The following is a 21,747-nucleotide window of genomic DNA, read 5'->3' as shown; positions in this document are numbered from 1 at the left end:
GGACAATCCAAAACACTTTTGAATGAGCGCGATTAAGCGCCGTAAAATATATTCAAAAAAGTTTATCTCATAGTAGATATATAAATTCTCCACTTGGATTAGTGGTCAAAGCTAAAACCTGCATCCATCCTCATCAAATATATGACGATCCTCTTATGTAGTAGTTCAATTGGGACCGTATTATATCTGGGAGCACAAAAAATAATATACTACTGGAGTATATTATGTCTAATGATATTTATCCCTGATCGATGCACTAGTTAACCATTAATGTGAAAACTACACTAAAAGGGGAAGTGTTTTTGCTTTTAGTTGTCATGGGTGGAAAGCCGATAAAGGGAGAGTGTGAATACTATAATTTTTTTCGGGCAATATACATCAGCGGGGATAGTAAGGGGTGTTAGGATTAGTATAGGGATCCCGCCCCTCATGAGATTCAAACCTTAGTCACCACAGGAGGGAGGGAGATGAATTACCAATTTCACTAGAAGTGGTTCTCAAAGAGTGAATACTATTGGCCAAGGTGGATTTTTGTGGGAGTTTCTTATTGACACAAAGAATTCAACTCTTCTAAGTTCTAACTCCCACTACAAACTAGCATTTCCTGACTTTCCTCCTTAAAAAAACCACCATGATCTAGCATTAGCCATTTCCTCTGGAAAAAACACCAAGATCAAGCTGATGTAGGTCAAGACCCGCGAGGTTTGGATAGTCCTGGGATGCTACTCAATCGGGGGTAGCGGTTGTCATTCAACGCTACTAATCGCGGATGTCTTTCAATGCGACCATGCCACTCACTTAATTGTTGGTGGAATCACTCACTCCAAGAAAGACGCACTTGCACAATAATTCAATAATCAACTCAAACTCCTTTTCATTCATGGCTAAAGCTTTCAATAGATATCTTGAACATCCCTCCAAGAATAGGAATAAAAGCAATTACATTTTCAAGACTCTAAATAAACGGAAAACAAAACTTTGACTCCAAACTACTAGGAAGACACGTTGAGAAAAGAAAAAACAACCAGACTCACAAAAAATGATAGAAAGATTCATAAAAGAAATACAAAAATAACTAGACTCTTTGACCAAAAGCTAAAAAGTTTTCTCAGCATAATAAAAATTCATTATTTCCCATAAGCATTAATACGCACCTGCATCACTAGCATTATCCAAGGCACTGGAAACTTTCAAATTTACAGACCGCTAGTGAATATTGACTCTGTGCTAGCTCCAGAGGAAGCAGAAGACTTCACAATGGTCGATGGGAATGACATAACAAAATCAGAATATGCTTCATTACCTAGACCTGTTGTACCAATACTTGTGCTATCGTGAATTATCTTCGGCAATAGGGCATCTCCATCGAGGTATTGCATCACTTGCCGCATGCTAGGACTTGTCACTGCATTAGACTTTGAGCAAAGAAGGCCTAGTTTCAAAACCATCTTCATTTCCTCCACCAAGTAATTAATCTCCTCCCAATCTAGGATCACTTGTCACTAGAATCGCTCCCTCCTCCCATTTCTCGAAAACCCAATCAACCAAAATCACCTCGTCAGGCAACTGTTGTACGTAGCTGTATCGGCCTCCTTCCACAAGCTACTTCGAGAATGAATGCACCGAAAGCAAACACATTAGTGCTTGTCGTTGCCTTTCCAGTTCTATTAAGCTCTGGTGCAAGGTACCCAACTGTCCCCACCACATGGGTTGTTTCTGGGTTTGCTCCATGATAATATAATCTAGCAAGACCAAAATCCCTTAGCCTTCCGTTTAGATTAGCGTCCAATAGAACATTACTAGCCTTCACGTCTCTGTGAAGAACAACTTGGTCCCATTCTTCATGCAGATACAGAAGGGCATATGCTACTCCTCTGATGATACGATAACGTTGTGCCCAGTTGAGGACCGGCTTTTCATTGCTAAATAGGAACTTGTCAAGGCTTCCGTTTAAATTGTAGACCAAGAGCAGCTCTCCCTTCCGCCAGCTATAGCCAAGGAGCTGCACCAAGTTCCTGTGTCTTAGCCTTCCCATGCTAGCGATTTCGGCCACAAACTCCCTCATCTCTTGTTTTGAATCATGGGAGACTTTCTTGACTGCCACTTGTTCCTTCGAAGATTATAGTACTCCTCTATAAATCTTTCCGAAACCTCCCGCTCCAAGAAGCTCTTCGTCTATGAAACCTTTGGTAGCTTTGAAGAGATCCTTATAGGAAAACCTATGAGGGCCATATTCCCTTTCCCAATCTTCACGTATTTCTTCATACTTTTTCCTCCTCAACATGTAAAATGTCCCTGCAATTGTGATAGTCAGCCCAATGAATACCGTAGTCACTGAAATCGTGATTCCTAGACCTGTAATTCCAAGACCGGGTTTTCTTTGATGAGGTTGTGAAGGAAGCTTTGAAATTTCTAGGCCATGTGCTTTCCCACTTTTATTGAAGCTCCAACCAAGAACGTAGTGGTTCCCTGAAACTGCTCATGTAGTAGCGGTGAAACCAATATACATGAAATCCAATAGAATTGAAGAAAGGTTGATGTGTGTTGACAGGAGAGACTGATCTGGTTTCGAGCTCTTAATAGGTGCTAGTGTTACATTGAGTACATTCTCAAACCCATCATATTCATTCCAAACGTGCATTAATTGAACTTCTGCTTGCAAGTTCCAAGCTCCGATTTATCCATTCCCTGTGTGGGCTACCACAGACCCGGGTGGATCGGGGCGGCCCGAAAAACATGTTTGATTCGAAAAATTGAGGAGTCGCCACCCGGATTTATGGTTTGCCACCCGAGAAATCGTTTTAATTGAAAATGATTGTTTGAATTTGAAAACCAAAGATTCGTTTGAGGGTTCGGGAGCCGTGCATGTTACGAGGGGAGAAGGGTTTTACGGCACCCCCTCGCCCGATTCGAAATCGGTCTCTACTAAACATTTATGGGATTTTTGAAAACACTTTTTTGTTGCATTGTCTATTTCAAGCATTTAGCACGTATTGACGAATATAGAAAGTAGGGCAGTGTATGCTTGTGCTGGTGAATAATGCGTGCCAATGAAATAATGCAAGATGCAAGGTAAGGTATGAAAATAAAAATCCAGCTTCTGGAAATCACTCCCGAGCGCTCGGGACTGCACTCCTGAGCGCTCAAAAGCACTGCTTCAATTCACTGTCCTGCAAATTCTGGTTAGACGATCGACAACATGTAGAGTATATTATCAAGCAATGCTCAGCAAAAGGGCTTACATATCCCGGAACTGAGCCAAGCCACTTAAACTTTGCCTCCTTGCATTTAAGATATTAAAACACTGGACAAAATTTCTGGAAATACTAAAATGTATTGTGGAAGATGAGTTCCAAGGGAAATGTGGTTTCTTGACCATACTGCTTTCAACGGATCATACCCTTTTTGTCTTCTGAAAATAGAAAATCTCCGAAAATCTTTAAGAATCTGAAGTTTCAACAATGAAATTTGAAAACAGCAAGTACCAGATCCGTTAAAACCTTCATTTTCCTTAAATACCCATATGAAAAATGAGGAATGTGGATTGAACCACTCCTGAGCGCTCGGGAGTGCTACGGAGTGTGTTTGAAAAATCTTGCTCTTGATCATTTGGCCTTTGCTTTGTGTTAAGGCAATGCAGCCATACATCCAGTATGAAAAACTGAAGTAGGCTAAATAGTCTCCCTCAGAAGGATAATAGCTTGCTTGATTAAAAGGAGAAAGGAAATTCTACCTTTTCAAGGGGACTTGCTCCTTGACTGGATTTTGCAGATGGAGAAAAATGAGAAAGCACCAGAGGCCAAGAATGAAGGTGATACTCAGGCTTTTAGAATTTTCCTAGAAGCAATTGAACCCATTTTGATTTTTTTGACAAGACTAGAAATAGTGATTTTCTTTGCAAAGTGAATTTTCTTTGAGAATTAGTGTGAGAGTACAGAATTTCATGGTCACTTCAAGTCCCCCTAAATGCAGCATGAGAGCCACTATTTATAGGCCAAGAGAAATTGAAATTTGAAATTTAATTATAAAATAATAAAAAAATAATTTATAAGGGACATGATTTGATCTTTCTGAATAATTCAGGTCAAAGCTACGGTAGAAATGACCAACGTGCTGAAAAACATAGCCATGTGATGGCTGGAAAAGCTGGAAAAATTCAAAAATTGATGGAAAAGGATTTGACCTAAGCGCTCGAGAGCGAAACTCCTGAGCGCTCAGGAGTGAGCCGAATCTGGGGTTTTTGGAATTGAGTTCTGAGCGCTTGGATACGGTCTTGAGCTCTTGGGACCCATGTTTTTGAATTGAAATTGATTTTTTTGACCATTCAAGAAGCAAGGTTTCACCGCAAGCGAGGCATGTATCATTCCAAATTCGTCATCGGGAAGCCACAAAGCCGCGAACCAAGGAATTTTGATCGGTTCAAATTGGGGTGTCTGCACCCTATTGGAGTAATACGTGACAGTTGCAGATACATTTGATTCTAAGCTGTTAACATCAATTCCAACATGGTTATCATTTATATCATTGAATTCAGGATTTGCAAGGGTATCGAACTCAATTGACAACAGATGGTTAGAAGGGAGCCCATTGTCAGAAGAATTGAGGAGCCCAAAATACTGGCTTCCTACAGCTTTGTTGAAATCCATAGATGGTGAGATGAAGAAGACCATTCCATGACCACTCAGATTTGTTATCACAAGAACAATGGCAATAACAAAATGGGTGGAAAATGAAATAACTTTGGTTAATGTGGACGAAGATGTATAAAATCTTACAGGATTTTGGTAGAAAGACGACCGACTTGTTGCTTTGAACTGTTGGTTAGCTGCAAAAGACCATTGTAATGGATTTTTGCAACCCCATCAAGGTGAATAGGGGCTCCATTGAAGCCATTGTACACGAATTGGTTTTCATCTACAGTCATGTTGGTATTATGCCAGGTAATCCCACCCGCAACGGAAGCGCAACAAACAAAAACAAATCACACAAGAGAACAACACAACTAAAATACGTGGTTCTCCAAACTCGAGTACGTCCACGGGAGAGAGAGATATCTTCCACTATATAAAAATAGACGATTACAATGTGAGATGTAAAACCCTCCCATGAGCTCCTAACACATAGCTCTATACAATGTTTTACATTCACCCCCAACTCTATTTTTCCTCTCAACTATTCTCTCTCTCACACAAAACCTTTCACGGTGGGGGAAACCCCCAATGGGGCTCCCAATCTTTCTGTCTCTATGCTCTCTATACACAACACACACTGCACATCTCACAAGCCCCTTTTATACACTCATGACATTGGCCAACAAAAAAATTCTTCAACTGCCCAAGAAGAATCTAGAGCCCAATGCCACAATTGCTCTTAATGCACAGCCGGCCACCAACTCAATCCAATTACAAATTTACTTCTTCAGCCAACTAATTCCATTAAAATCTCTTTTTCTTTTTCAAACTGCATTTAATGTGGGAAAAACCCAACAAGCCATGGCTATCAGAAAATAAACTGATACTAGTGTGGAAGTCATTTACCAAATTTCGGAAAGAGCTTCTAGCTTGCAGCAATGAATGGTTGGAGATAGGTTCTTCTTTGATGTTAAACATAAGGGTCTCCTGCCTAGGGTACAATGGGGATTTGGGGAGTCAACACCGTTGCATAGAGGGTAGCAGAGCAGGTCAGCCAAAGAAGCCTAAGTTTGTGACTGAATGATAATAACTTCACGCGCGGTGATTCCAATGTATCAGTCAATATGTCATTCTCCTCATGGTTATCCTTTGATAGAAAATGGAAGACCACACAAACAAACCATAAGTTAAATGAAGACTACTTAAGCATCAAACTTGGATCATCTCCGTTTCATAGATGGATTAAGGATCACTTTGTGAGCAATGATTCTCATGTTGGATTTGTGAAGCTTGATTCATTTTGGTTTGTCACTTTGCAAACTATGACGGGGTTTGATGGCAGCGGCTCTCATTGTTTCAAAATCGAGAAGAATATAACCCATAAAATGCGCAAAATGGAATTTGGTGATAAAGTGGTCGTATGGGTTTCGATCCACAAGGACATGAATTAATTCAACTCCGGAAATTGATTTTTAAATAAATTGAAGAATAATGATTTGCTGATTGCAATTATTACTAAATTTACTTAAAAGAGAGTTGAGATTTTTTTAGCAAGTGAAAATAAATTTAGGGTATCACATCCACCACTAACTTTATAATCAATGGTTTAAGATTTTTTGCACTAATCCTGTTAAATCAATCAATATGTTAGTGATGTATTTTCACGAGAAGCCAAAATGCTATCTTTTCGAATTTGAGTATATGTGAGCAAAGAATAAACCATCGTTGATAGGCATGGACTGTCTACGCTAAATTAACACTAAATTAGATCATTTTAAATTTACCATATACTTGGTAGTATGAAAACAATTGTATAACCTTTGTATTTTTACTCGGAAAACAAATACACCTACATATATACACCCCGTAATTGAGTTCATTCTCAAACCCGTCATACGTCTATCCAAACGTGCATTGGACTCCCACTTACAAGCTGCAAGCTCCGGTTTATTCATTCCCTATTGGAGTAATACGTGACGATAGCAGTGTAAAATCCTGACTTATCTTTAAAAACAAAAAACAAAAAAAAAAAAAGGGTAGTAGTTTAATCACGTGGTCTGAATAGGAACCCAGCACACTGTATGAGTTTCACAATGTTGGGATTTTATCTTAAAAATCCGACACCGCCGCGATGACCCTTAAATTATTATTAGTCTGTGTTGAATTTTTGGAATTTTTCGAAGACCGAAATCTGAACGCGTTCGGACATAATTTGTGATGATCGGACGCGGGGTGCTATGTGTTGCAATGGGACGACAAGGAACCACAGGTGTCCTTTGCAAAGAAAATATGGTGCTGACTCCCCATTTGACCACCGAAGTATATATGTATATAATTCTTAGGTGCTAATCAAACCTTGCATTAGAAAAAAACAAAATTAGAAAGGAAAGGCAAAAGAAAAACGTTATGACTGTAACAGTAGTTCCTCGTTGAGTCACCGCTCGCCGTTCCGACCAACGTTGCTGGAAAATTTTATAATTCTCTCCTGGTATCTTTCACCTCACTCCCTAATTTATGTAGCCAGAAAAATTATTACTTGTATAATTATTGGAGTAATTAGTCACAACATGCACATTCACCACGAAAAAAAATAATAATAATAAAACCACACACGCATACTGCACAACGGGTCGGAAAGCGGTGGCCACGGCTACCAGCCCCTCGAGCCATCCCGATTAGTCGTAGTTTGGTTTAGAGCTTTCTTTTTAAGAAGAAATTCAAGGAATGGATTTTTAAGGAAACAAAGAGTAGTCCAAATAAATTTGGTGTCAGTACTTAGTTAATACCAAAATATGGTGGAGGTCACCAAGAAAACATCAGAGCCATAACTGGCCTTGCAAACCATATTGAGACGTCCAGACTAAAAAAAAAAGGGGGACCATATTGAGACTTCACAAATAAAGAGCTCACGCACCGCTTTGTTTGCACAGTCGGACCAACAATTAAATCAGTTTGAACTTCTCCATTCCGTGGATTCTTAGCTGATACCAGTATATATTACGTGTTTAGGTGCAAAGTACTCTGAAGTGAAGTGACGCGTGTAAAGTGACCGCTACCTTTTTGTGAGTTGCATATACCTTGGTTACATGTATTTTTCTGAATTTTGGGATGAAATGTCATTGCTTGTTTTTGCTGAAAAGTGTGGAATTCGATCCTCTTACTTGATTTAATTGGTGACGTTAAATAAAATACATGCGATGGCCTATTTATTAAATTTTTAGTGTTACAGTTAATCTGGACCATGGCAATATGTTTTGGGAACTTGAGTTTTACTTCTTGTTAGTACATGCTTGTGATAATATGAATCATTCGAACGGTGTCTCGAGCGCTAGGGGACATGTAAAGAAACTAGTGGCATGAAGTAATAAGGTAGGAGATGCAGCCAGGCATCACTGGGTAACGATATCTTACCACTCTTCAATGGGGTCGCTCCCCAACCGACTGGCAAAAATACCATTGAATGTTATTATCGCTCGAATGTGCAAAAGTGAAAGGGAAGAAGAAAAGTGTCCATCTTTTGGACCAAAAAATTGAATTTATGGATCGAAATACTTGTTATTGGAAAATTTGATGAGAATACTTGAAACGTTGCTTGGTACTTGAATTGTTTTATTAAGTAAGGTATTTCCATGGTCAAACTTGTAATTTTGGTATACGTTTCTCACCCGAGCTTTGGCTTATGAAAACCTTTTCTAATTTTCCAGGTTATTGTAGATAGCAAGTTGAGGGCTGGATGCGTTTTTTTTGGTTAGCTCTTGTAAATAACACGTCTGTAAAAAGGAGCAGGAACGTTGTGTAGTTTTGAGACAAGTGGTATTGTAAATTAAGCTTAACTATGTTGTATAGACACTCTGGAGTTGTATGAATAGTCGCTTCCGCTGTTTTTCCTTTTATGTTATTTAGTGTGCTCTGAATGGAAAAAGTGTTGGAGGCCTTGGTGATTCCGTCACCGGCCGGTCACGTGACCCGTATTGGAGTTGGGACGTGACAAGCAGATACATTAATTCCAACATGGTTTATCATTTGTATCATTGAATTCAGGATTTGTAAGGGTTTCGAGCTCAATTGCCAAAAGATGGTTGGAAGGGAGCCCATTGTTAGAAGAATTGAGGAGCCCAAAATACTAGTTTCCCACGGCTTGGGTGAAGTTCATAGATGGTGAGATGACAAAGGTCAATCCCCAACAACTAATATTGGTTATCTCAGGAACAATGGCAAACACAAAATGGGTGGAAAATGAAAGATCTTGGTGTAACCTAGATGAAAATGTATTAGTAAATCTTATTAGAAGCTGGTAGAAAGCATGACCGATTTGTTGCTTTGAAGTGATGGTTAGCAGTAAAAGACCATTGGAATGGGTTTTTGCCCCATCAAGCTTTATATGGGCTCCATCGAAGCCATTATATACAAACTGGTTTTCATCTTCAGCCATGGCTCGGAGATTCAAGCAAAAAAAAAAAATAATAGAAGTATCAGAAAATATTGTGATACTTGTAACTTGTAGGGAAGAGCTTCTTGCTTGCGGCAATGGATGTTTTGAAGCTAGATTCTTCTTTGTCATTAAACATCAGGGTCTCCCTCCAAGGGTAAAACGGCCATTTGAGGAGTAAACACCATTGCATAGGGGGCACCAGGTCAGCTAAAGAAAATGAAGTTTGTGACTGGATGATAATGACTTCACTGTCAAGACTTTTCCATAGTAGGCAACAGGTCATTCTCCATTTCTCCTCAATGTTATCCTTTGATAGAGAATGGTAATGGAAGACCACAAAAAAAAAAGTTAAATGAAGACTACTTTAACTGAGATTGGCTTGTACTAGAACAAGAGACAATCAGGAGAGGAAAGAAAGAACAAAAAAAAAAGAGCTAGGTGTGTCCATATTAATGATTGGAATATGACAGTTAATATATTTTAAAATAGCTATTCCAGACTTTTCGATGACATTAAATACTTGACAAAGGCACTACAACTACTCAGCAGTGAATGGACCAAAAAAGAACGAATGGACCAAATGAAATATTTGGACCAAATGAAATAGTATCTTCTTTGATTTGGTGCAGGGGAATTGAAAAAATTTGCACGGAAGTGCTTTACTTTATGATCCAAAAACTTGATGTCTTTTTAGGAGACTCTTAAAACAGAATAGAGGGAGTATTTTTTGCCCTCATCGATGTACTATTGAACCTTTTTGCGTGATTTTTTTTCTTGAACACGGCGTGAAAATTGTATTGAAGAGAGTTTGAATGTGAGGTGAAGTTCGAAAGATTTTTTTTGGTTATTAAGTGGAAAACAAATAGAGGGAGAGAGAATATTCGGGGCCTAGATGGATTTTCGTGAGATTTTTTATTTATTTCGTAAGAATGTACCGTGTGTCTTACGTGTGTTTAGCATATAGCATAGATATACAAGTTCTCCAATTGGTTGAATTGTCAAGCTAACATCGCAACTGCATCCATTCCCATAAAACATACGACAATCCTCTCATCTGGTTCAATTGAGACGGACCGTTTGTCTCTTTGATCATAATATTATTCCACAATAAGCGTGGTACCCGTACTATATGGTATTACAAAAACAAATTATTACGTTTACTACAATTTATCCCTCATCGATGTACTATTTAACCTTTAAGTTGAAAATTGGAGTATTAAAAGAGAAAGTTGAGTGTTAGGGGAAGTTTGAAAGATTTTTTTTTCAAGTTGTTAAGTGGAAAACGATAGAGGGAGAGAGAATATTAGTGGCCGAGGCAGATTTTTTTTCAAGTTGGTATCTTTTCTGACCAAATTAATCTTGCGGGTAGAATGTGATGAGGTATCTTTTCTGACCAAATTAATCTTGCGCGTAGAATGTGAGACATCTTGATACGACATCACTGAAAATGAAAGATAGCTTAATTAGGTCTTGAAAACTTTTCCAAGAGAGAGGTCCCGTACCAAAAAATGCAAATAATTTTGCCCATCGAATTCAACTTGTTTTTGGAATGAACCAGGTATTAAAATGTGCGAACTAGATTCGTTTCGGTGGCGTGGTTCTGAAGGATTTGCTCTCTCGTGCTTTGTGTCAATATTTTGAAAAAAATTTAGTCCTTTTTCGTTCTTGTTGTAAAACTCCTTGAATCAGGCGTTGCAGACTTGATTGGTATGGTAAAGTGAAAACTGAGATTCGTGAAGTACAGAAACAGCTGGGGTAAAAAGTTGATTATCAACTTATAGTAATGAAAACAATGAACACTAAACTGATTTATTGATCAAATGCAGAACAGAATGGAACGCTGGGAAAAAATTAGACAACAAAATCAATAAAGTTAAAGAAACTAAATTGAACAAAAATGTAAACTGTAAATGGATCAAGATACGCAAACCGAAGTCCGTGGCGTCTGCCTCAGCAGTTTTCACAATAGCAGTCACACCACACTGTACTCCATTCGGGTTGGAAGCAATCCGAAGCCTAAACCATCAAGCTTCTGGGTAGTAGAATAAAGATAATGGACATTTCAGAGTAAAAATCAGAAACAGATTGTCCTTTCTTTTGTTTAAGATCTCGAATATCCATCTCAAGCCTGTATTTTCTTGCAAAGTAAGTTTGAACACAATGCTAAATCCTGAACTTGTTTTGCAGTCTCAATTTTACCTAGTTGCATTTTAATTGAGACACTAAGGCCCCGTTCCAAAAACCTTCTTAAAAAATAAGCAGTTTATTTCACATTTTCAAACTCAAAAATAAAGTAAATGAAAAATATTTTTTCAATTTTTTTTGCATCATATAAAAGATCTCATCTAGATCTTCCAAACAAGATCCATATTGCATATTTTTAGATTTCAATAAACCCATAGTTTTTGAGCTTGAAATTGCCTTCTTAAAAAATGAGGATTTATTTTCGGTTCCGGAACGGAGCCTAACAGAGTTTGCAATCCAGGTAATGATTTTAGTGTTATCCCTAGCCCATTCATCCACTTTCCAAAGGCATCATCCCTTTGATAGGACAGGAATGTGATCCTTCAGGATCTTCTGATATCTAAGGCAATAAACTAGACATGACTGCATGAGCAACAAAGTCAAGACATGTACACATGTATATCAAAATATGATATAGCTAAATACCTGAAAGACAGAAAGAAAGCTATAGAAGGTATCCTTCAGAAAAAAAAAAAAAAAGAAAAAGAAACCATGATCTAGCTTCTGTATATACAAATATCAGTAACCGAAATTTGACGTACTTATGTCTCCTTCGCCCAATAGCAGCTATCCTTCTTTTTAGTCTCAAACATTCAAACTATGAACTTGCGAGCTAGCTCAAGTGGTTGCACGCTTGTTCCAAATTAATCTAGTCTTGGGTTCAACTCTTCTACTCCCACTAGCAAACTAACATTTCTTGCCTTTCCTCCAGAAAAAAGAAAAGAAAAAGAAACCATGATCTAGCATTGTCCAAGGCACTGGAAACTTTCACATTTACCGACTGCTAGTGAGTGTAGACTCTTTGCTAGATATGGAGAGAGCAGAAGACTTCACAATGGATGACGGAAATGACGTGACAAATTCAAATGAAGCTTCATTACCAAGACCTAATGTACCAATACTTGTGCTGTCATGAATTATCTCTGGCAACAGGACATCTCCATCAAGGTATTGCATCACTTGCCGCATGCTGGGTCTTGTCGTTGCATCGGACTTTGAGCAAAGCAGGCCTAGTTTCAAAACCAACACCATTTCCTCCTGCAAATAATCTCCTCCCAATCTAGGATCACTTGTCTCGAGAATCGCTCCCTCTTTCCATTTCTCGAAAACCCAATCAACCAAAACCACCGCATTAGGCGACTGTTGTAGCTGTATGGGCCTCCTTCCGCAAGCTACTTCGAGTATGAATGCACCGAAAGAAAACACATCAGTGCTTGTGGTCGCCTTTCCGGTTCTAGAAAGCTCTGGTGCAAGGTACCCAATTGTCCCCACCACACGGGTAGTTTCGAGGTTTGCTCCATGATTGTATAATCTAGCAAGACCGAAATCCCCTAGCCTTCCGTTTAGATCAGCATCCAATAGAACATTACTAGCCTTCACGTCTCTGTGAAGAACAACTTGGTCCCATTCTTCATGCAGATACAGAAGGGCTGATGCTACTCCTTTGATGATACGATAACGTTGTGGCCAGTCAAGGACTGGCTTTTCATTACTAAATAGGAACTTGTCAAGGCTTCCGTTTGGCATATAATTATAGACCAAGAGCAGCTCTCCTTTCCGACGGCTATAGCCAAGGAGCTGCACCAAGTTCCTGTGCCTTAGCCTTCCCATGCTGGCAATTTCAGCCACAAACTCCTTCATCCCTTGTTTTGAGTCATGGGAGACTTTCTTGACTGCAACTTGTTCCTTCGAAGATGGAAGTACTCCTCTATAAACCTTACCGAAACCTCCTGCTCCAAGAAGTTCTTCGTTTATGAAACCTCTGGTTGCTTTGAAGAGATCCTTATAGGAAAACCTATGAGGGCCATATTCCCTTTCCCAATCTTCACGTATTTCTTCATACTTTTTCCTCCTCAACATATAAAATGTCCCTGCAATTATGATAGTCAGCCCAAGGAATACTGTTGTCACTGACACTGTAATTTCTAGACCATTTTTCAGTCTTGGTTTTCTTTGATGAGGAAGTGAAGGAAGCTCTGAAATATCTAGGCCCTGTGCTTTCCCACTTTTATTGAAACTCCAACCAAGAATATAGTGTTTCGCTGAAAGTGGTCCCGTTGCTGCAGAGAAACCAATATACATTGAATCCGACAGAATTGAAGAAAGGTTGATGCGTGTTGACATGAGAGACTGATCTGGTTTGGGGCTTTTAATAGGAGCTAGTGTTACATTGAGTACATTCTCATACCCATCATACTCTATCCAAACGTGAAATGGACTCCCACTTGCAAGCTTGAAGCTCCGATTAATCTGTTCCGTATTGGAGTAATAAGTGACATTAGCAGATACATTTGATAATAAGCTGTTAACATCAATTCCAACATGGTTATCGTTTATATCATTGAATTCAGGATTCAATTGGGTATCAAGCTCAATTGCCAACAAATGGTTGGAAGGGTTCCCATTGTTAGAAGAATTGAGGAGCCCAAAATACTGGTTTCCTACGGCTTGGTTGAAATCCATAGATGGTGAGATGGCGAAGGCCATTCCATCAGAACTCTGTTTTGTTTTCTCAGGAACAATGGCAAACACAAAATGGGTGGAAAATGAAAGAGCTTGCGGTAAGGTGGACGAAGATGTATTGAATCTTATAGGATGCTTGTAGAAAGCACGACCGATTTGATGCTCTGAAAAATTGGTTAGCTGCAAAAGACCATTGGAATGGATTTTTGCAACCCCTTCAAGCCTAATATTGGATCCATTGAAGCCTTTGTACACGAACTCGTTTTCATCTACAGCCATGGCTAGGGGATTCAAGAAAGCATATAAAAGTATCAGAAAAAAAACTGATCCTGGTGCTGAAGTCATTTACCAATTTCGGGAAGAGATTCTTGCTTTCAGCAATGGATAGTTAGTTCTTGGTTTGGAGATAGATTCTTCTTTGTTATTAAACATAAGGATCTCCTTCCAAGGGTAAAACGGGGATTTGGGGAGTCAACACCTTTGCATAGAGGGCAGCAGAGCAGGTCAGCTAAAGAGACCAAAGTTTGTGACTGAATGATAATAACTTCACTGTGATTCCAATGTAACTGTCAACATGTCATTCTCCTCATGGTTATCCTTGGTAGAGAATGGAACACCACACAAACAAACCATAAGTTATAGAATTAACTCAACTCTAGAAATTATTCTCTAAATTAATTGAAGAGTAAAGATTTGCTGATTTCAGTGATAACTAAATTTACTTAACAGAGAGTTAAGATTTTTTTTAGCAAGTGAAAAGAAATCTCTGTGGATGGATAAGTTCGCCGTGTTTGGTATGGGGAATACTGGTTTTGACTTGAGAGTTCAGTGTTTGCTTCTTAATTTGGGGAATTATTCAGTCAGATGAGGAGCAGCCCCTTCTGTCTTTTTCCATTTTCCCTGGAAGATAGGCAGTCTTTTTTTCCTGCTTTGGACTGCCCTTTTGAGACTTATGCAGGAATTTTATTTTATTTTTCAGTTGCTTTTTGTCCCCAGGAGAGCCCCCTTTCTTGCCTTTCTTTGTTTTTGACGGTCCGAAAGTCCGGGTCAGTTTATGCACACCTCAACTAATCCCCTATCCAATCAAGTCAAAGGCAGGTCATTCACGCCATTACTAGAAAATTCTCAAGAAATTACTTTCTTGCGGCCTGACTCTAAGAATCGAATCCTAGTCAATTGTGTAGAGAACAAACCCGCCTACCACCAAACTATCCCTTGATGCTCCGCCTTTCTTGCCTTCCATGTATGCAATTTATGTAAAATTTGACACTCCGGGGCTCTCGTTCATAGTGCACCACGGTTAATATAGTGAATTCCAATTACCTCTCCCTTCGCTTCATTTCTTTTCTTTCCCATTTTTAAGCAAACTTTTTGTAGAACCTGCCAAGCGCGTGCGCACACACCCAAAAAAAACGCAAATTTTTGTTGTGTCACATTATGTAGTTTGTTGGACTGAAGGAGTAAGAAAGTTTCTGAAGCAAAACGGGGGAGGAACTCTAGTTTTTGCCCGATAGAGTCGTGCCATGCCTTGTCTTGTCCGGTGACAAGCAATCCGCTAGCTAGACCAGTTGAAAGAGCATGCCGTTTTCGGTCTTTTGGAGCATTACCTACGGGACATGAAAGCACGACCAATTGAAGCAAAACGGGGGAGGAAATCTAGTTTTTGCTCGATAGCGTTGTGTCATGCCTTGCTTTGCCCGGTGACAAGCAAGCAATCCGCTTGCCATGCCTTGACTAGACCGGTTGAAATAGCATGCCGTTTTCGGTGAGTAAGCAAGTTTCTTTTGTGGAATGGCTAACTAGATCATTTCTACCATTTCAGTGTGCTTAATGTTTCAACTGCAAAGTCAAGAGAGCTAACAACTCAGTCGGTTACAGGCTCCCCGGCCACTACCCTTAGTTGGTTGTAATTTGCTGAGCTGGAATGTAATTAGTTAGATTGAGATTCAGTCGGTTACTCCCTTGTATTAGACTTAGTATAAGTATTCGTAATCCTTTTCCTTGGAAATGTAATCAAGATTATTCTGAGAGAAATAAAATTCGTTCTCATCTTGAAAAGCTTTTATGGTATCAGAGCGGGGCCCGTTCCACCCCACATTTTTATAAAAAAAAAATCACAATCCACACCCCACGATGACAGACTATCGAAAAGGTTGCACAATGATAAGACCCAAAAAGTGGTCACACGTGACAGACCTCAAACGCGGCTGCACGTGAGGAGGGATGATAAGGAAATAGAGTTACACATTGCTTGATAGTGGAATGAGATAATCACTTAATAACATTTGGAACCTCTCCACTCATTGCCAATTGATTTTGAGATGGATATAAAGTTTCTACACAAAAACAGCCAAAGCATACCCAAAAGTTTAGTGCGAATTCACTCACTTTCAAAGTAAAGCTAAGAAGTGTAGTGAGTGCAGGCTAACGTTCATAAGTACAAAAAAAGGCAAGGCCATGCCCAAAAGTTTAGTGAGCATTCACTAATTTTCAAAGCAAAGCTAAGAAGATAAAAAATTATTGGAGACCATACGCAGAGAGAAAAGTTTGAGTCTAGCGTCTCAAAATGAACAAGCTCTAACTTTCAAAGCTAAGAAGGTTAGTGAATGAACACTCATTTTGTAGAAATTTTATATTCATCTTAAAATTTATTGGCAATGAGTGGAGAAGTCCCAAATATTATTAAGTGATCACCTATTCTACTCGCAAGCAATGTGAGACTCTATTTTCTTAACATCCCTCCTCACGTGTAGCCACGTATGAGGTTTGTCACGTGTGGCCATTTTTTGGGTCCTATAATCTTGCAGCCTTTTTGTTGGTCTGTCATCATAGGGTGTGGATTGTAAAAACGTTTCCAAGAGAAAGGCAAAATTTTACCAAATTTCACCTATTAAATTCAGCTTATTTTTGGAATAAACCCAGAAAGTAAAATTTTGAACCAAATGAAATATCTTCTTTGATTTGGTGCCGAGAAATTGAAAAAATATACACGAAAGTACTTTATTATATGATCCGAAAACTTGACAACTTTTTTAGTGGACTCTTAAAACAGAAAAGAGGGAGTGTTTTTTGACATCATCGGTGTACTATTTAACCTTTTTGCGTGAAAATTGTATTAAATAGAAAATTTGAATGTGAGGTGAAGTTTGAAAGATTTTTTTTGGTTATTAAGTGGAAAACAAATATAGAGAGAGAGAATATTCGGGCCAGGATGGATTTTCGTAAGGTTTTGTATTTATTTTGTGAGAATGTACCAGGTGTCTTACATGTGTCTAGCGGGAAAGTCTACAATACACACCCTTTAAAAGGATGTACCATATGCACCTATTTTGTGGTTCATTCATAACATTTTAGAGTGTTTTGTAACTTTTGTTCTAGAATTCATAACTTTTCAGCAATACGATTCGTAACGTTTTCATTGTGATTCATAACATTTTGGTGTATCTCGTAACCTTTATATGATTCGTAACTTTTTAGCAATACAATTCGTAACATTTTATCTATAATTCATAACATTTTGAGGGGTGCATATGATACACACCCAAATAAGGGGTGTGTATTGTAGTCTTTCCCGTGTCTAGCATATAGTGTAGATATATAGGTTCTCCACTTGGATGAATTGTCAAGCTAAGACTGCAACTGCATCCATCCCCATCAAACATACGACAATCCTTTCATCTGGTTCAATCGGATTGGGCCTTTTTGTCTCTTTTACCATAACATTATTCCACAAGCAGCGCGGTACCCCTACTATATGATAGTACAAAATAAAAAAATTCGTTTAATACTATTTATCCCTCGTCGATGCACTATTTAACCTTTAAGTTGAAAATTGTATTAAAAGAGAGTTGAATGTGAGGGAAGCTGGGAAGGTTTTTTTCAATTTGTTAAGTGGAAAACAATAGAGGGAGAGAGAATATTAGTGGCCAAGGCGGATTTTTGTGGGAGTTTTTAATTCTTTGTTTAAAAAGGAAGAACGAATTATGTGCAGTGTGTTACTCACTTGCTTAGTATATAGTATGGATAAATTTTGCCATAAAAGAATTACATGCAGGAGACACGGTATGGTTGCGATAGACGAAAATCTTAGGAATGTGTGGGATTGATAGTAGCGCTGATAATGTCCAACAGAAGTAAACACAAGAATGATTACACCATGACTTAGATTTCAAGCTTATCAATACGAAGAATAGAACCCCTGCACTTAAAAGGGGTGTAGTGCACGATTCCACTTTCTTCCTAACCGAAATTTGAAGTACTTATGTCTCCTTCACCCAATAGAAGCTATCCTTCTTTTTAGTCTCACACATTCTAACTATGAACTTGCGAGCTAGCCCAAGTGGTTGCATGCTTGTTCCAAATTCATCTAGTCTTAGGTTCAACGCTTCTAACTTCCACTAACAAACAAACATTTCTTGTCTTTCCTCCAAAAAAAAAAACCCATGATCTAGCATTATTCAAGGCACTGGAAATTTTCAAAGTTACCGACCGCTAGTGAGTATAGACTCTGTGCTAGATATGGAGGGAGCAGAAGACTTTACAATGGATGACGGAAATGACATGACAAATTCAGATGATGTTTCAGTACCAAGACCTGTTGTACCAGTACTTGTACTGTCACGAATTATCTCCGGCAACCGGACATCTCCATCAAGGTATTGCATCACTTGCCGCATGCTAGGTCTTGTAGCTGCGTCGGACTTTGACCAAAGCAGGCCTAGTTTCAAAACAAACTCCATTTCCTCCTCCAAATAATCTCCGACCCGAAAATTACTGCACGGCCCCGACCCTGACCCAACCCCGACGGATATTTTTTTGGGTATCCCCGTTCCCGCCCGCCCCGTAAGAAATTAAAAAAATTTGGCAATCAAAAAGCAAAATAAAAGAAAATAGTTATAAAAAAAGTGGTAGTTTAGTATAATGGTGAAAATGTAAAGTTAAGAATAAGGTTTTTTAGAATAATGATAACAATATTAGGGTAAAAATGTTAAATTTTAAGTATAATGATAGTTAAATTAGGATAAAAGTATAATTATATATATAAATATATGTCAGGGCGGGTTTAGGACGGGTAATATCAGGGCGGGTATTTCGGGGCGGGGTACTTCCTTCCCGAATCTAGTCGGGTTTTGGAATTTTAACCCCGACCCCGACCCTATACCCAAAATGAGTTGGAAACCCTGCCCTGTTCGGGGCGGGCGCGGGCGGGGGTCGGATTGCCATCCCTAAGATTCCAACGTGCATTGGACTCCCACTTACAAGCTGCAAGCTCCGATTTATTTGTTCCCTATTGGAGTAGTACATGACCGTAGCAGATACATTCGATACTAAGATGTTAATATCAATTCAAACACGGTTATCATTTGTATCATTGAATTCAGAACTTGTAAGCGTATGGAGCTCAATTGCCAAAAGATGGTTGGAAGGGAGCCCATTGTTAGAAGAATTGAGAAAGTTCATAGATGGTGAGATGGCAAAGGCCATTCCACAAAAACTAAGATTTGTTACGTCTGGAACGATGGCAAACACAAAATGGGTGGAAAATGAAAGAGCTTGCGGTAACGTGGACGAAGATGTATCAAATAGGATGCTGGTAGAAAGCACGACCGATTTGATGCTTTGAAAAATTTATTAGCTGCAAAAGACCATTGGAATGGCTTTTTGCAATCCCATCAACATGGATATTGGCTCCATTGAAGCCATTGTACGCGAACTGTTTTTCATCTACAGCCATGGCTAGGGGATTCAAGCAAAAATATAAAAGTATCAGGAAAAAAAAAAACTGATACTGGTGTGGAAGTCATTTATCTTGGCTGGAGATAGATTCTTCTTTGTTATTAAACATAAGGGTCTCCTTCCAAGGGTGAAACAGGGAGTCAACACCGTTGCATAGAGGGCAGCAGGTCAGCTAAAGAAACCTAAGTTTGTGACTGATCAATGATAATAACTTCCCTGTGATTCCAATGTTACAATCACCATGTCATTCTCCTCATGGTTATACTTTGATGGAGAATGGAAGACCTCACAAACAAACCATAAGTTAAATGAAGACTACTTGAGGAACAAACCAGGATCATCTCCGTTTCACTTTGTGAGCAATGATGCTCGTGTTGGATTTTCAGTTTGGTCTGTCACTTTGCACTATGACGGAGTTTGACGGCAGGGGCTCTCATCGTGTCGAAACCAAGATGAATATAACCTGTAAAATGCGCAAAATGAAATTTGGTAGTAAAGTGGTAGTACGGGTTTCGATCCACAGGGACAAGAATTAATTCAACTCCAGAAATTGATTTCTAAATTAATTGAAGAGTAAAGATTTGCTGATTTCCATGATAACTACTAAATCTACTTAATAGAGACTAGAGAGATGAGAATTTTTTAGCAAGTGAAAAGAAATTTATGTGGATGGTTTAGTTCGCCGTGTTTGAAATGGGGAATACTGATTTTGACTTGAGAGTTCAGTGTTTGCTTCTTTGGGGAATTATTCAGACAAATGAGGAGCAGCTCCCTTCTCTCTTTTTCCATTTTCCCTAGAAGATAGGCAGTCTTTTTTTCCTGCTTGGACTGCCCTTTGGAGACTTATGGAAGAATTTTATTTTTTTTTCTTTGCTTTTTGTGCCCAGGAGAGCCCCCTTTCTTGTCTTTCTTTGTTTTTGACGGTCCGAGCGTCTGTCAACTAATTCCTTATCCGATCTGATCAAAGGCAGGCTATCCACGTCAGGACTAGAAAACTCACAAGAAAGTACATTCTTGCGGCCTGACTCTAAGAATCAAACTCTAGTCAGTTGTGTGGGAAACAAACCCACCTACCACCAAACTAACCCTAAGAATCGATGTACTATTTAACCTTTTGCGTGAAAATTGTATTAAAGAGAAAGTTTGAATGTGAGGTGAATTAAGTTTGCAAGGGTTTTTTTGGTTAACAAATAGAGGGAGAGAAAATATTCGGGGCCGAGATGGATTTTTGTGAGATTTTCTATTAATTTCGTGCGAATGTACCATGTGCCTTACACTTGTTTAGCATATAGTGCAGGTATACAGGTTCAAGCTAAGACCGCAACACATATGACAATCCTCTCATCAGGTTCAATCGGGATGAACCGTTTGTCTCTTTCACCTCACTGTAACATTATTCCACAAGAAGACCAGTACACGTACTATATGGTCGTACAAAAAAAAATTATTACGTTTAATATTATTTATCCCTCATCGATGCACTCGTTAATCTTTAAATGGATCAAGATACGTCTCCCTCTCAAGTAGGAAAAATTTTCAGTGCCGGATGGGTACAACGTCGTGCCCGCTCGAGCCTGTATTTTCTTGCAAAGTAAGTTTGAACATAACGCTAAATCCGGAAGTTGTTTTGCAGTCTCAATTTTGCCTAGTTGCATTTTAATAGAGACCCAAACAGAGTTTGCAATCCAGGTTATGATTTTACTGTTATCCATATCCCATTCATCCACTTTTCAAAGGCATCATCCCTTTGATCATTCGATTTTATGGGATTCATTTTCTTACCAATGGCTGTAATTGAGACCAGCGAATTTGATGGAGATGTTTTAAACAATATCAGATGAGGCCATATTCATCGGAAAAGACTAATGAAAACAGATATTAGAGTAAGGATGCAAGAGTTATAGTGATTACCTGGTCTAGACACGTCAAAGAGGGCTTATCAAGGAAAACCAAAGCAGTACACAGAAGTGATTCAGAACCAATCAACTAAAAGAGATTGCCTTGCACTAGAACAAGAGACAATCAGGCGAGGAAGACAGCAAACGAAACAATGGGCTCTGATAACATCTAATTGCAAGATAGGAACGTGATCGTTCAGGATCTTCTAACAGCTAAGGCAATAAATCTAGACTAGACTACATGAGCACACTTAGGCAACAAAGTCACACACGAGTATATCAAAAGATGGTATTAGCTAATGATACTGTACATGAAATTCAAAGAAAGTGGGCTACAGAAGCT

At 38.9% G+C, this 21,747-nt stretch overlaps 2 protein-coding genes and 2 pseudogenes across 2 annotated transcripts in view; all 4 read right to left on the bottom strand.

The window, feature by feature from the left end:
- The window catches only part of LOC131316627 (transcription factor PCL1-like), a 96,202-nt gene that overhangs the window by 56,907 nt on the left and 17,548 nt on the right, over positions 1-21,747 (bottom strand). The gene's annotated exons all lie outside the window — the stretch shown is intronic.
- LOC131316610 (L-type lectin-domain containing receptor kinase SIT2-like) overlaps positions 1-21,747 on the bottom strand; it is a 69,018-nt gene that overhangs the window by 43,655 nt on the left and 3,616 nt on the right. The window lies entirely within an intron of this gene.
- Positions 850-5,275, bottom strand: LOC131316658 (putative L-type lectin-domain containing receptor kinase I.11; annotated as a pseudogene).
- On the bottom strand, positions 850-19,696 carry LOC131331778 (uncharacterized; annotated as a pseudogene).

This window comes from Rhododendron vialii, chromosome 1a, assembly GCF_030253575.1.
Source record: "Rhododendron vialii isolate Sample 1 chromosome 1a, ASM3025357v1".
In the NCBI taxonomy this organism is placed as follows: domain Eukaryota; kingdom Viridiplantae; phylum Streptophyta; class Magnoliopsida; order Ericales; family Ericaceae; genus Rhododendron; species Rhododendron vialii.
Note: the sequence above shows the minus strand (reverse complement) of the source record. Positions and strands in the feature narration are given on the sequence as shown.